Consider the following 17651-nt stretch of genomic DNA (forward strand, 5'->3'; position numbering starts at 1 on the left):
ATTTTGAGATATTGCATAATATCTCTGCCATAGGAACCTGTGGTAAAAGTGTTATAATCGTGTCAAAATGGCGACTTTCCACTAAAATACAACCTTCAATTTTTCGAAAAAAAGGCTGGTGACCCCCAACTTTTTTTAGGTTAATATCCTTATATTGCAAAATGAATAAATTCTGGGTTTTTAAATTTATTAGTAGGCATCTACCTTAGGTCATTTACTCTGCAGTGATCATTTGGAAAGATCTACATGAGCAAACAACTGACAAAATTTAAAGATGACATAAAATGCTTGTAGAATACATCTGTCTTTACCAGTAATCAGGACACCATCTCCCCTGCCAGAGTTTATAATGGTATTCCCCTTTAAGCTGAAACATTGCCTTTGTATATTAGGTGTGAAGCTGTTTAAGAGGTTATAATATTGAGTATGATGATTTATGACATTTGGAGTATACTTGACCAGTAGTGTTGTGATATAAATTGGTTCTGTCAATGGTTTGGTTCAAGACCAATTGTGTTGGAATTGAAATCCAATGAGCTTTGTCACTCAGCACTCCAAGTGGTTTACACTAGGCTGCTTATCATGACATAAATTGTCAAGTTTACCCATAAAATAGTTTTGAAGCCAGTAACGACTGTGACAATAGAATGAAAGACATGGTGGCCATTTACTTATCATGATTGTAACATATCAAATTGTCCATAAATTTTACTAATCGTAAATGTCATTAAAATGTATACTGACAATTGTGAATGAACTCCATACCTACTTTTGTTATCCCTTGGATATTTTATGATTAAATTAAATTTATATAATGTAATTTGTATGAAATTACTATAATTTTGGGGACGGGGAGTTAGATCAAGAAGGCTGGCTGGTGTCCTCTCTTCTTATATTTATATTTAATAAATTGATGGTGAGGTAATGTACAATAATACAAAAATGTAAGTTAGAGGGTTTTCATTTCATCAGTGATATAACTGTTATTGAGATAGCAATATCAACACTAGGGTATAGATTACATGTAGGCTAAAATGTTCCTTAACAGGACTAAAATGTTAATTGTATTGAGTTCATGCATGTTTTTAAAAACCTGGGTAACTGTAATGCATCACAATTTATCAAATGTGACACATACCACTCCCTCTCTATCCGCCCTGTTCTCTGTTGGTAAACCATGAGAAGTAACATAATTATATACACAACATTGAATTACAGCTCTGATCAGCACAGTAAACTTTAAAGAGACTGTCCATTCTTTGCTGGAAGGGCTAGGCTTGACAATTTACGATGACAAACCGTGAGAGAGAGATTGATTATGCGCACTATTTTAAATTATAGCTCATATCGGCACACTAAACCTTTAGGAGATATTGAATGTCCTTTATAGGGGATTGTTAGGTTGGGATATTAATGACGAACAATCGTCAGATCAAGGCATAGCCATATGCCTTAGCAAATTAATAATTACACAAGTGTCCTTCATTCGTGTGTGTTGTTTCTGTTAGGTGTTCAGAATTCTTTTCAAACACAGCAGATCATCTGTCTGTGAGTTTATACAAATCTTTCTTGATATTCTTGACATTGACTCTATGTATATCACCAACGGCAATTCATCATCTCTTACAAGATACCATCTTTTCCAAACACATGAGCCGGTACTTACATAAATGGGATCCAACCAGTTAACATAACTGCTAGATTGTTCCACTTCATGTACATACAGACATAGCTTATATAGACGTACCGTACCTCAATCAGTTAGATACGGCACTTTTGATAGATCAAAGGCAATATAATTATAGAGTTAAACTAAAAGTGAAACATTCAAGGACATGAACCTCCACAGAAAAAAAAACATATAGCTGTGAGTTAATGCTTTTTTAAAAACCAACTGACAATACCTATATATATTTGTCAAGGTAGAGCCCCTCCCCCACTATCTTTCTTTTTTGCTCAACCGACCAACCTTGACAAAACTGCATTCACTAATAATGCAGCTTTGATCTGCACTGTGAACTTTTAAGAGAGCTGACTATTCTTTGAAAAAGGCAGCTGATTTAAAATATTTATGCTGCCAGAGAGATTTGACTTCACATATATAGTATGGTGATTAAATTAGTAGTTGACGCTTAATGAGAGACGCTACAAAGTATGTTACCAAATTTTTTCACGAAGGCTAGTTCTACATGATCAGTTCTATGCCTTTAGCTAGTTTCAAATAAAAGTATTGAGGCATTTACTAGAACCATGAGAAAAATCTGTGCTGTTTCCATAGAAACAAATTTAGAAATACTAGAAAAATGGCAGCAATTATATGTATTAAAATCTGTAATATTATAGAATATTGGTTTTGCAGCATCTTTAGTGTTACACAACTATTGTAATTTTGTCTGTTCATTGTAGTTCATTGCATTGTTATTCTAGTATTGTTATTGTATTTTGTTTTCTTCATTCCATAGTACCCTGGTACTCTATTGTATTTTTTGTATTGTATTCACTACAATCTTACTACATTGTATTATCAAAAAACAATCACTTAATTAAAGTAATAATAATTTCATAGAGCTATATAAATAGGCTAAATGAATTTATATGAATATTTATGTATGATATTAAAATTAGCTAGATAAGTCTTTGATAAAATCAAGCCTACTTCCCCTCCGTTTGAAATAATGGTTTGTCTCTGGTAACTATGCAAGTAATGTTTCAAGCAGCCAAACACAACAATCATATGTAAATTCCAAATTTCCAAGTATTCACTTATTCTATATGTTGTTAGCAATGTGATTAATGATTTAACATTCAAATAAAGCAAATTTTTTGCCTTAGATTTCATACTTCTTTTTTTTTGGCACATTTTGTATGTATGTGAACTTTTATTCATTTATTGTTTTTTTTAACTTTGGATCAAATTGTTTTCTCTTTGTCAACAGGTCTTGATACATTTTTTTGACAAAATATGGAAGCAATTTTGCAGGGCTATTTTGTGAAAGGTAATGTGGATTACTCAGCTCAAAATATTCTGTCCTCCTCATGCCCCCTACCCTGATTTGGAATTTGTCCCTTGAATATCCTGTGTTCCCCCTCCTCTATGTTCCTAATATGGGATAAAATACAAGACTCCCCACATTGCTGGTTGTTTCCATGTCTTCACTGTTTCCTCCACTGTCATCCGAGCTCCCTTCACTTTTTGGATATAACCTCATAACCTCTTTTCCTGACATTTATTGTCACTGTTTTGGCTACAGAATTCACAGCTGGATTCACCCCTCCCAAATTTAAACGCAAATATTTGCAACTTTCTATTAATTTCTCTGTTTATAAGTTTCAAAGAATGTGGATTTTTTTCATCATGTTGTGTGATTAACAATGTGTCATATATGCAACCCCACATTGAACATTGAACCACTGCCATTTAACCAACGATTTCAACATCTGTAGGAACAAATATTGTAAACAATTTGATTCTAATGTTCTTATCACTTTGTTGATAATGGAGAGCATTCATCAGTCCTGAGAATGAAATGTTTGAAAACCACTGCAACTATTGCTGTTGTAAAAATGCCAAATAAAAAGTTTATTGCTGCATGTTTTTGTTTTGTTTGTATCCTCGGGGCAGACATCCAGGCATTTTCACCGCTTGGCAACCCTGGCGGTGAAAACAAAGACCAAAAACTCGCAGAAAACGGTACTTTGGGATGATTGTTGAGACTCCCCTGTACAGGGTAACAAGATTAGCCCTACGTGTGTAACGTATATAAATTTGATTGTTTAGGATTACTTCAAAGTTGAGTTTGTGTTGTTTTCTCGAAAAGAGCCCATAGAAATGCATGTACAGTGGTGTGCGTCTTAGCAATGTGGAACGTCTTGTGACGTAGCTCCGCCCGAGGATTAGGCGATTTTGTGAAAAATAACGTTCATTACGTGATGTACTGGTAACTAGAAGTAGAACTGACGTTATACCTGCATAGTTTTTTTTCATATTCTTATTAAAAGTTTTGATTTAGACCTGTAGTCAATAAAACTATCTTATCTGTTCTAAAATAAACAAAGACATTATAAATAAATAAATAAATAAATAAATAACATTTTGGGTGCAGGAAGAGTTCAAAGAAGTAATGAATTTTGAACTCTGAGCAAGCACTATCCCAACTTGCCAAACTTGTGTCATCATCCCATTAAATATTACGCATCTTCCCAGAACATCTGATAGCAGGGATTGACATGTTTATATAACAATATGATTAATATCATTTCATATTTTTGTTTTAATACAAAAAACACACAAAGATTGCATGAATTCAATTCAAATTATTGTACAACACACAGTAGAAAGTGCAGTATAGCAAAAGTACAAAACAAAAATAGTTGAAATGCTTAATATCAACTACACTAGTATTTCCTGTACTCCACTTTGGACTTTTCGATACATACTCAGGTTTCAATCAGATTTAAGTTACTAAACTGGTTTCCTGTTCCAGTTTACAAATCATCTAGCTGACAGCCCACATCTTATATAAAAAAAAATGACTTCCTGTCAAGATTCCGGTGGCTACTTTTCCCTGTTTTGAGTTTCTCGTGTTTAAATTGTCGCTAAGATAAGGAGCACTACTAGCACTAAGTTATCATCACTGTACTATTACAAGTGTAAACAAATACACTGACTTGTAATATTATCCCTATTTTAACTAGTCCAGCTTTTCAGGGCGTACACTACTCTCTCTCTCCTTACCATCTGCATGAATTTCTGATAGCTCTGAAGAATTCATTGCCAAAAAGTTAATTAAACTTAATTATTTTTAGGCTTGATCTGTGATTATGCTTAATGTAGCATAGTGATGACTTACATTCTCCATTCTAAGTGGCGTAAATTGTTTCCTGTGCTTACTAAACATGAATTGATTATAGCATTAATGTTCCTGAGAAAGAATCTGTCATAAATACTGTAAACCACTTGAATTTTGTGAAATACAAATTTTTCGTGAAATGATCAATATTTTGTAGCAGTTAAAATTTCTTTGAGGATCTACAACACAAAGTGTCAATTATTTTTTGCCATAAAATCCTCAAATCATGAAATCTCTAGCACAACAATTTAAGAAGTTTACAGTAGTTTTATCTAAATCCAAGTTACATTTATCATTAATGGTAAGAAGTGGAATCCATTCAACCCCCACATTTTATTTATGACATCTTCCTTTTTGAAGGGAAAGTCAGTGCCATTATAATGATGTTAGATTGCACCATAAAAAAGTAAAAATGATTCAATGATCTTGGCATAATCATTCCTTTATTAATGAAGCCCTATAGCATTCTCATGCTATAGTCCCATGCATGATTAAAATCTATTAGTGCTTTATTTTTTATTATTTTTTTTATTATTATTACTTATTGTGTAATACTTCAACTAATGCTGTGCCACATGCTGCTTTCACGATTACAAAAAACTTTTTAAACTAAACTAAAATAAAATAAAGTATATAAAAATAAATAATTATTAATAATTATATATGTAAGAAAACATTGAACAAATCCCAAACTAGGATCTTATTTTAATCAGATTGTATTCCCATGGTGCATTTCACTCATCATGAAAGATTGTTGCATTATTAGTCTCCGTTAAGACGAAGTCCGAAAATGGGGACTTATAATTCGGTCTCCGTCTGTGCGTCCGTTCGGAGCCATATCTCAGAATCCCTTGGACCGATTCCGTTCATTTATGTGGGACATATGCACATGCAGTGGTTTAGCGATTCGATTCAAAATGGCTGACTGGCAGCCATCTTGTTTTTTGAAAATGTTGTATTTTGCACATGCTTTGTCAGTTTTCATTCAAATTTAGTACATAGATCATACATGCTAGGATACATGTCCCCAACCGTCCGTGAGTTCCTGAGTCTGTTTGTCCGTCCGCCGGGTGTCCGTTCGTCTGTGCGTCAGTCTGTCCAGAGTCATATTTCAGAATCCTGTGGACCGATTCCGTTCATTCTTTGCATGTGCCTAGTACCTTATGTAGGACATATGCACATGCAGTGGTTTAGCGATTCGATTCAAAATGGTCGACTGGCAGCCATCTTGTTTTTTGAAAATGTTATATTTTGGACATGCTTTGTCAGTTGTCATTCAAACCTGGTACATAGATTATACATGTTAGGATGCATGTCCATGACAATTTGTTTCAAAATCTGGTCAAGGATGGTCGATTGACAGCCATCTGACTTTTTGGCCTTACTACTATATTTCCACAATTTATGTACCATTTTCATTCGTATTTGGCACATACATCATACATATCAGTGTGTTTCATAATCAGATCAAAGATGGACGAATAACGGCTATTTTTATTTTTGGCCATATTACTACTACACGGAACACATGTTTTGATGTAAATAAACAATCTGTTGTATACGCCACTTGGAACTCAAGTTTCAAGGACACGCTCACGACAACCCCTCCGCTTTAATATGACAAGCACAAAGAGAACTTTCAAAAATTTAATGGGGACTGTGTCATTTTCAATGTCTTTCTAAGCAGGGAGTTTAAATAATCTCTCTCTTGTTCTCAAGTGTGATGCACCATTTTTTGAGAGTCTGAAATGTAATTTTTACCCATTATTTATCTATACATCATTTTGCACATATGCACATGCATTCATTCGACATTGTGATTCAAGTTAGCTGGATAACAAACATTGTCATATAAAAGTGCATCAAACCATACCATATCAGAACTGGATCTCAGTTGTGCATGGACAGTTTTTGTTCTAATTTGATACATACATTTTGTATTTTTTCAGATCTAGTTCAGAATGATCAACTGGTGGCCATTTTGTTTTAACAAATGCTGTTTATGTTCTAACTTTACATGTTTCCTACACTTGATAACTCAAGAGGAATATTTAATGCAATAACTTATTGCTCTTCATTCTCCATTCTTCATACAAAAAGGATTATATTTTTCCTGTATTCTGTTCACTAAATACATAAATGACAAAGGTGTATGTATGGTCAAAATATTCCTATTTTAATGATTAGCACTTCTATTGGAGATGTACTTCTAATTGGGTAAATATGGTTGGTTATTTACCATATATGGTGATGGTAATACATTTTTATTTCAATTGAAGTGTGTTTCTTTGATATTTACAGTGTGAATGAATACTTCTTGAACTAGATAATACATGTGCCAGCCAGGTAATGGCTTACAGTTAGTTATCTATGGGGACAAAGCTTGTTTATATTAATTGTTTAATGTAACAATGGTAAAATGGGTGAGTCAGGATTCTTTTATACCAGCCACAGTAATTAAGTTATATGTTTCATGTCCATTCAAGGACAATTTTTGTTTGTTGAAGATTAAAATCAGTAACCGTGAATATGTGAAACAATTAACATAAATATCACAATGCTAGTATATTCGTTGAAAGCCAATCTATGCAGTACTATGCAATATCCCATTTTTAAGTGTACATTTTCATACAAAGTAATTGTCAAATTCAGTTACTGGTACGTAGTTATATCCACTCTAATAAGCTGAATAATAACCTAGGAAGAAACATCATTGTAATATATGAATGAAGCCAATAGACTTTTAAGTTTTTAACCATAATACAAATAACATAGACAATAAAGATTATTTGGCACTTTTAAAGTCACACTCTGAGAGCATTCATAGAACTTTATTAGGTTTCAAGACTATTATATATGACATATATTATAGTCTGAATTTGTGTGCAGGATTCAAATGACTGCATGCAGTCTACAGTAATTTGAAACAAAATTGAATCTCTGAATCCACGCACACTAGAACTCAAACTTTAGAAAAAAAACAGACAAGCGATGGGAAGCTCAAATGAATTTTGAATGTTCATTGTACATTTCCCACAATTCATACAGATCCAGACTATCAAATACTTCACATAATAATAGTCTCAAGAACCTAATAAAGTGTCCAACTTTAAAAGGCGATAGTTGTCGTGCTGCACATGTGCGACTTTAGTGTTGATAAACATTGATTTTCTCATAATCTAATGCACTCTTCTAATAGAAATCACATGTCTAAGAATTTACCTGGGCGCCACTTGCACTTATTATTGCCAGTGACTCTTTCGATACCTTCCAATCACCTAAAAAATACCTAATTAAAGCTTGGTAACTTCTCAGTTTGTACTACCGGTAGGTGATATGCGCAACAGTCATAGCGGCCATCTTTGTTTATATGCGACCCATACATCTCGCGTGGCGCGACGACTACCGCCCTTTAAGACCCAGGGACATCCTGCAATATGCCTTTCAATAATCAAATGTTAGAATACCGTGCAGTGATCTTCTGTTCTATTTAAATTTTGCACAGTGATATAAAATATTAAATATTTAAAGTACATTTTCTGACTATTCACTAGCAACTGAGTTTTGAGATGAGCTGTTGCCACACTATTTATTGGCCAGAGTGCTATTCGTATGACACATATGGGAAAGGTGAATAAGCCTTTAATCTCACAGCAAATTTCCTAACAGATTACAATGGAAAACAATTGTAAATAATTCTTTAGTGCTATCCCTGGGATTGACATCTTTTCCTTTATTTTTTCGGACAGTAACCAGGTTTAGTTGATAGCACTGAAATACATGTGGCCGGCCGAGGTATGTAAAATGTGTATTCAATCTAGATCTGATTTCTCCATCAAGTTTGATCAACACAATTACTATATATACATGTACCATGTTGTCAAAGTATACCAATAATGTATTGAGTAAACATTCCATGGTAGACATGCTTGATTGGACAGTCAGACAGACTAACAAACATGTGTTACTTGGTTTTCTTTAAGGAGGGTATATGGTAGTGAAAATAATGATACATACATTGAACCTAATGGGACCTTGATGCACGTCATATTTTTTCATATCAGATTCAAAATGGCTGACTGGCTACTATTTTGTTTTAATCAATGATGTTCTAGAGCCATATCTTTGACATTCTTTGACTGATCACATTAAAGCTTCACACAACTATATCATGTTACACATATCTAATCCAGTCAGTTCAAAATTGTCAAATGACAGCCTTTTCAAGAACCAATAATCTGAATTTAATGAAACTTGGTACATATATGCTCTGGGGTAGTGTTCATACCTGATTAGTTTTTGGTGGAAATCCATAAATATTATTTACTTGATTTGCATATGAATTAATTAGTCAATTTTAAACATTTTCTCTTGTTTCTCTTATACTATTAAACAGATTTCAATGAAACTTGGTACATAGCTGCTCTGGGATAATGTACAGATCTGATAAAATTTTGCTTGAAATTCTGTACATAATAATCACCTAATTTGCATATTAATTATTTAAGTATTTTTACTTGTTTTTTGTGTATTATTAAACAGATTTTAATGAAACCTGGTACATAGATACTCTAGGATAATACTCAGACCTGATAAAATTTTGCTTGAAATTATGTACATATTAATTGCCTCATTTGCATTTTAATTAGCCAAATTTAAGCATTTTTACTTGTTTCTCATGTACTATTAAACTTAATTCAATGAAACTTGGTATATAGATGTTCAGGGATAATATGCAGTGTTGATTAGTTTGGGTTTAAATCCCGTGCATATTAATTATCTAATTAGCATAATAATTAGCCAATTTTACCATTCAACAGATTTTAATGAAACATGGTACAATAGACACTCGAGAATAATACTCAGTTTAGTTTCATGTGTGTTTCTTAATATGCATAAATGTAATGTACTAAGTACTGTTGCAGATAGGGACATGCAATCGGTGCTTTAATTTTGTGGTCTGACAAGATATATCACCAAAATATTAAGTCATATATGGTCATTATTTCATTAAATGTTTATAATTGTTAAACCATAGATACTTGGAACCACCCTGATTATTTTCTCTATTAGAAGGATGTATGCCTAACTGTGAATATAAGAAATATTTCAATGATTTTGCATCCAATAAACACAATGATTTGATTTGTAGGTAATGAAGATATGCCATGCCTTCAATATCTTCAGCAAACAGGAGTTCTTTCTTAGCTTTCTTTGATGTTTAAAATCAAAAGTCATATATACCGGGTAGCTGATTTTGTTCAAACTTTTTAGTTTCTCACTGATGATATGCAAGTCCATTATTACTTTCTTTTCTCAGTAATGTTAGTTTTAAGACCCCCCCCCTCAAAATATTCCAGACCCACCCAGGTTTTCAAATGGACTATCCCTTATATCAATTCATCAGATATCGGATTTGTTTTCTGTCTTACACTTATATATTTGAGGACACATTGATATGTACAATTCAGTGTTTCAGGCAACCCTTGATATATAATATATCTGCTTTCATCTTCAAAATTATTCAAATCAATCAATATATCTAATCATGTGCTAATAACAGTTGGATCTGTGAATAAAAATATTCAGTAAAATACTTTATTTTTGCTAAAAAAAACTTTAGGTTGAATTTATTGTAATTAATGATCTTTTCACTGGATTTTATTTTGTTGAACTATCAAGCACTTCAAAGGAGTGAAAATAAGGTATTCTATAGTACAAGTTTCTTTACCAAATATTGCCAAAATATGGTTTCTATGGCAATGTTACTTGAGCAAAGTTTGTTATTGTAGCTGAGCGACATTGTAAACATACAATATCTTGCTGGTTTATCATAGTATCCAAACTTTGACTTCATATTGTTGATACTCTGCAGGCCAACAGTCTAAACATTTGGCAACGTAACTGATAAACCATATCATATCAAGCCAACTGGTGTTTTCTTTCAATTTTAATGTCATTAACTGAATATAAACTTTGTCCACACTGCAACAAATGTAATCTGATCAACATGCAGCTTTATTGACATAACATGTAGAGGATTCAGGCAAGATCAGCAGTGGTCTCTGAAAGTTAAACAGAAATTCAATATTATTAATTAATAAAAGTCTAGTATTGTATTTCCTCTATTAGTAGTGCATGTGCTTATGTAAATCTATGGTCTAATAGGTAGTATTTAATGATTTAGTATACATTAAAGCGCGGTGGTCATCGCGCAGCGCATGTTCGAATTTCATGTAAATAAACAATGTATTTTACACGTGTTGTATAGGTCACTACGAGTCCCATATCGAACAGGACAGGATGTGCTTTTAATGGTATCAAATTCGGTACAACAAACGCAATTTTCAGTTTATATCAGCTAGCTTTCTTTAAAAATACGCAAAATAGTTCAAAAAATTGAACTGCAAAATTCATTTTTTAGTTTATTGGTAAATTTTTCTCAAGATTTGTTCACCAAGATTTGTAAAACGAAGATCAGTAGGTAGAATATGGAGGTCACAAAAACTTTTTTTAATACCGGTATATGCTGTCTGGTAAAATGTGTAGTGAAATCATTACCGGTAAAATGTTGTACTATAATTTTGTTACCCCTTTTTAGCTCCGCTGTCGACTTTGTCGAGCGGAGCTTATCATATGAGTGATTGTCCGTCGTCACTGTCGTCGTCCATGTCAATGTTTTACTTTTTCGACTTCTTCTTGAAAACTACAAGCCTGAATGCTTTGATACTTGGTGTATATGTACCTTGGGTAGACCTCTCTCAGATTTGTTCATTTCATGATGATATCTTCAATTCTCTAATTTTGGTGAATATTTTTGTAATTTTTGGTAAAAAGTGATATTTTCACCTTCTTGTTAAAAACCGCAAGTCCGATTGCTTTGATATTACACATATAGGTACTACATGTGAACCTCTCTTAGATTTGTTCATTTTGTAATAATATATTTAATTCTCTAATTTTGGTGAATATTTTTGTCATTTTTGGTAAAAAGTGATATTTTCGACTTCTTGTTAAAAACCTCAAGTCCAATTGCTTTGATGTTACATATATAGGTACTACATGTGGTTCTAACTCAGATTTGTTCATTTCATGATGATATCTTTAATTCTCTAATTTTGATGAATATTTTTGTAATTTTTGGAAAAAAGTGATATTTTCACCTTCTTGTTAAAAACCGCAAGTCCAATTGCTTTGATATTACATATATAGGTACTACATGTGGACCTCTCTCAGATTTGTTCATTTTGTAATGATATATTTAATTCTCTAATTTTGGTGAATATTTTTGTCATTTTTGGTAAAAAGTGATATTTTCGACTTCTTGTTAAAAACCTCAAGTCCAATTGCTTTGATGTTACATATATAGGTACTACATGTGGTTCTAACTCAGATTTGTTCATTTCATGATGATATCTCTAATTCTCTAATTTTGATGAATATTTTTGTAATTTTTGGTAAAAAGTGATATTTTCTACATCTTGTTGAAAACCGCAAGTCTGATTGTTTTGATACTATACATATTGTTCATTTTTTAATGATACTTTCTGTTCTTTAATTGAAATGTGCATTTCTAACAGCGGAGCTATCTCAGCCGAGATGCTGCTTGTTAAATCAATATATTCAATTGTAGATTGCACACATATCATAGATACTTACTCTTATACCCAGGACTATTCTAGCAATGCGAGTATCTATACAGGCCCTCAAAACACTGCAAAACCATAGCTATGAATATTTGTTTTCACTGGATTTATTAGTCACTTATTAAAAATGGAGTAGAAAAATGGACCACATATTCCATCTTTCACCCCTGCCCCAGATTTTAAATGGTCCATCCCTATTTACTACAGTCCAGTTGAGTAATCTGCAATAACAACAAAGCACAATCATGACACAGAAAACGATTCGGTCAACTGAAAAATCTAAGTGTATAATACCTTACCTGCACCTTTACCAACTTGTTCCAGTTATATGTGGGCTATGCATTGTAGATCTTATCCAACCTACTTTCATTAGTGCTCTTTCAAATCTGTTGACAGGTGACCTACAGAGGTCGAGTCGGTATTCCTTGCAGACTTAACAAACCTGATCATTTTACTACACTCACTGTGATTTCAGATTGAATTCTACTACATCTTATTGATCTACTCAATTTCAGGTGTACTCTATATTAGTGTGTGCCAACCAGGTGTTTCTAAAAGTCTTCCTGTTACACTTACGAGTCCTGATTTCAAAGTTCTATACCTCCCTACAAAGCATTAAAAACACATTGTTTGCATGACAATTAAAAGTCTGTAACCTGTAACACAAGCATAATTTTGTCCACTTCATCACTCTGTTAACTGCTGTATGCTGTTTTAATGTTATAACACTGAATTTTAGGTGTTTTTCGTCATGCATTGTATTCAGTACTTATGTATTTGCTCTATTAGTAGCGTATATGCTTACGCAATTCAGTTGTGTCTCTGGTTAAAATAAGTTGTATTTCAATAATCCAGCTAGCATACAAGAAATGCACATTTTCAGTACACTTCTATTAAAGATGTGCTTGTGATACAGCAAATATGGTATCATGAGTTCAGTTGATTGTACCATTGTGAAACTCCTTTTCTTGACATTTTTTGCTGACTCTCAAGTAGTTAAAATAAACTTTTTAGGTTCTCGTTGAGTGTTTCACAAAATCTCAAGATTTTATATTATAACTTGATGCTTGTTGACAAGTTAATAGGGTGTTTAATATATCAAATTTAGTTCTTTCCCTGACATCATGCTTAACAAATTTAACATCATATTATCATTCATTGCCAGTGTTTTGGCCAATTACTTGATTATGTGCCTATCATTTAATGCACTGTTTCTCATTATTTTGGATTGGTAAAACTATTATTTTTCATTTATTGATAACAATTACACAATGTTCTCCTTGTCCAGCATAGTAAATACAAACTCAAAGGATCATAAGCTGCCTATTTTGCCAATTTTTGTTATTCATTAGAAAATACAAAGAAAAAAAATGAAAAATTTAATGACAATAAATTTTAGAAAACAAATTGACACACCTGTAAACAGTTAAAAGATTTGAACATATTTGAACATATAATGATCTCTACCTTTCTACATGCAATTATCAAGTATGCAAGTACCGGCTATGTGACCATACCCCGTGTTTATTCATTTGATGTATTTTTTTCATTTATTTTTATGAAAAATATCTCCAAAACACAGCACATGGTCAATTAATGAAGAGTCTGGAGTTGCAAATAGCTGTCCTCCTCCTCATCATTGTTGCCAAAGCTATTTTGTGTGATAATGTTTTATCTTAAATCAATATATTGTTCAGCATAAAATTCACAAATGGCATCACATAACAACAACTTATTCGTAATTTCATGAGAGATGTATATTTTGCAAGTCTGGATAAATAGCTATATAAACCCAGTATTAACCTGTAATCCTAGAAAACCCTGTATACCCAGTATTATGTAAACCTATTATGTAAATCCAATGAACCTGGTAATTTCTGTATCCCTTTTAAACCCAGAATACACTCTGTAAACCTAGTAAACCCAGTATAGTGGGATTAAAGAGTTTGTTAGATTATAAGGTTTTTTGGATTACAGTGTTTGTTGGAATTTTAGGGTATATTGGGATTACATTGGATACAGCAATGCCTGTGAACCAAACAATCCCTATAACCCAATAAACCCACTTTACTATGTAAACCTAGTAAACCCAGTATAGTGGGATTAAAGAGTTTGTTAGATTATAAGGTTTTTTGGATTACAGTGTTTGTTGGAATTTTAGGGTATATTGGGATTACATTGGATACAGCAATGCCTGTGAACCAAACAATCCCTATAACCCAATAAACCCACTTTACTACGTAAACCTAGTAAACCCTGAACCAACCTGTTAATTGGTTGGCAACTAAAAAACAACACCCAAATAGAAACTCTGTCACACTACTTTAACCTTAACATGTAACCTCTTCCAATAACCATTTTGACAGAATGTGCGATTACATCTGTGTTTATTTTACAGTTTTACAGGAAATTAATATGTTGATCATTACACCAGTCCTAAAAGTTTCTTGTCTCACAAAAGTGTTTGAATCCTGGCTTCCTATAAATATAAGCTTTATGAGGAACACAAAATTGTTAACCTTAAGACAGATTTTTTACCCTGGAATCTAATGCTTATTCTTGCTGAGAGACATGTGCAAGCAAACCTGGGAATGAGATTGTATTAAAGCTACAGTTCAATCCTTTTCTCCATGTCTGGCATTATCACCCTGGGACCTCACTAGAAAGTGGATAGATTTCAAACAGTGGCTTGGCCTTTCAGTCTCAGTGGCACACTTACCCAACCAAAGTATCATTATTTTGGTATCCAGTCCCTGTAGGACTTTTGTGATTTGTATACAAAAAGTTTATCTTGGAGCTAGAAGCATTGAGTACCGTACCGTATAGGTTTCCTGCAATATTGAATGGGCAGTCATAGGTTAGAATGGGGTAGGGTAGGTTAAGGTAAAGGTAGGCTAGGGTAAGAGAGGATAGGATAGGATAGGATAGGATACGATACGATAGGAATTAATATATAATGGTGTAGGATAGGTTATTATTTTTTTTTTCTTAAACTATTATTATTTGCATGATTCAGAAAAGGCAATGTTTAATAAAGCCCAGGAAAAAAATCATGTCTCATTACCAGTAGATAACATTCAACATTTTCATGTAACAAATTTTTGCGAAAAATTGAAAGAAACACTCATCCACATCGGAGTCGGAAAACAAATTGACAAAGTCGGGAAGCCTAAAAATGCGAATAAAGTATCAACAACAATTTTTACTAGAGAAATATTACTGCAACATGAGAAATGTTCAGTTCACTGCTCTCTAGTATTTAGCTACTGGTATCCCACTGTGCATTTGTGTAGACTTTAGGACATCCAGAATCATGAAATGTAATGTAATTAAAGAATTAAGACCACCCAACCAATTCTGTTCCTTTAGGGGATGACCTTAATTAACCTTTGTTTCCTCGTAACTGTGATCCATGACCTTTGACCTCAGGGACATGACTTTTACCTTCTTTCATTGCTGCTGTTACATTTTTGTATACATGTGTATTATACAAACAATAGTGATAAATAATTTTCCATTGCATATGATTAGCCAAAAATTATAATAAGCAGTGAATCTACTACAAGTATATCCTTATTTTTTTAAATATGCAACTTACCACAAAACAGGGGATATATGATACAGGGAGTACACAGAATTGTTGCTCGCAGTGAAAATAAAATCATGCTGAAAGGAAATATTATATTTAATAAAAACAACGTTTATTTTAATTCTCCACACAGAACCGTCTTGGTGGCTACCAGATGAAGTTTACCGCTATGTAGAAGTCCAAGAGCACCAACCCCATTCCAACAAAAAACATATGGAATGTAGAATTTATTGTGCATCAAGATACACAACTGTAGTTTAGATTTTGAAGGCAAGTATCAACGTAATGCACGTATGTCCAACTGAAATTCAATAAAAATGTATACTAAAAGGAGTGTCACAATCTGCTTTCAATGTGGATTCATTTCCCAAACATATTATCTTTTACAACCAGGGAACAGAGAAACAAAGTTGTATAATAATATTTATTATTATTTATATTTTAAAATATAAAACAAATCAAAAACAAATATGAATAAACACTTTGCAACCAATGGTGAATACAGATAATACTTATAGTGGTATACCGCAATTAAAATATTTGTACCGTACACTGTATTTATCTATTATAGTGCATATAGTCAGTAAAATATACAATAAATGCAATCTTTGGTTTATGCGAGCTTTTTGTTAGAGATGTGGACTCCAGTAAACTTTCTTTCAATAGATATCAGCAGGGGCGGATCTAGGATTCTGGAATAGGGGGGGCTGATACGTTGGCCTAAGGCCAAGTTCGCGAGCGCCGATGGTGCAAAGCCCTGTTGGTTGTTAAAAATAGGGGGGCTGCAGCCCCCTCGGCCCCCATCTAAATCCGCCAATGATCCGGGTAGTTAGGTGAAACTGATTTTCCAGGAAATGACTTGCAGTCCTTTGCATCTGTCTTTAGAAAATAGAAAATAATGTTTGAGTAAATGAGAGTAAACTGTAAACAAACCCCACTTTCATTTTCAATCCTGGTCCAAACCTAGTAAAATTTAGTTTCTGATGCATTAGGGTTCATGGGTTAAGCTATTAGTATTTTACTGGGTAAATGTTCAACGCAAATGACTACCATAAACCTAATTGGTAACCATCAAAGTCTGTAGTTAGGGAAGACAACTATAAACTGAATGATATACTATATATTTTATATAATAGGAGCATCTGGGAAATGATTTTATGTTACTTTTATTTGGATAATGTGTAATTTATTGTCTAGTTCAAATTAAGTGACCTCAAATAACTGTGTTATAAGTTCGGGGCAGACCATAGTCGTCAGTCAGCAATCCACTGTGCGGGTGAGATGGGATGTATCCGTAAAACATGCTTGAATGTGCTAATTATAAAAATGAAGAAAATGTTTGTATTCTAGTAGGTTAATTTAGTTACCATACCATGCGTGATGTAGTATTGATATAAGGTTTGTTATGTACAAATTAGAAACAAAGTGCAACAGTTGCTCTATTAGTAGCGCATACACTTTCTTAAATGACATAGCTGTGTTTATAGTCAAAATAAATAATCTTTTAATGATCCAGCATACAATAAGTGCAGTGTGTGGTGTGTGAGTACTTCTTTTACAGATGCA

The 17651-nt window shown here is 33.0% G+C and overlaps 1 long non-coding RNA gene across 3 annotated transcripts in view; it reads left to right on the top strand.

The window, feature by feature from the left end:
• The window catches only part of LOC144357856 (uncharacterized), a 64565-nt gene that overhangs the window by 37761 nt on the left and 9153 nt on the right, over positions 1-17651 (top strand). For 2 of the 3 annotated variants that reach the window (XR_014930083.1, XR_013421738.2), the window contains exons 2-3: positions 2937-2996; positions 16219-16355. This is a non-coding gene — a long non-coding RNA (uncharacterized LOC144357856). The remainder of the gene's footprint in view (positions 1-2936; positions 2997-16218; positions 16356-17651) is intronic. The other variant, XR_014930082.1, reaches the window with a different exon arrangement.

The sequence above is a fragment of the Saccoglossus kowalevskii genome, chromosome 8, assembly GCF_978046115.1.
Source record: "Saccoglossus kowalevskii chromosome 8, keSacKowa6.1, whole genome shotgun sequence".
In the NCBI taxonomy this organism is placed as follows: Eukaryota; Metazoa; Hemichordata; class Enteropneusta; family Harrimaniidae; genus Saccoglossus; species Saccoglossus kowalevskii.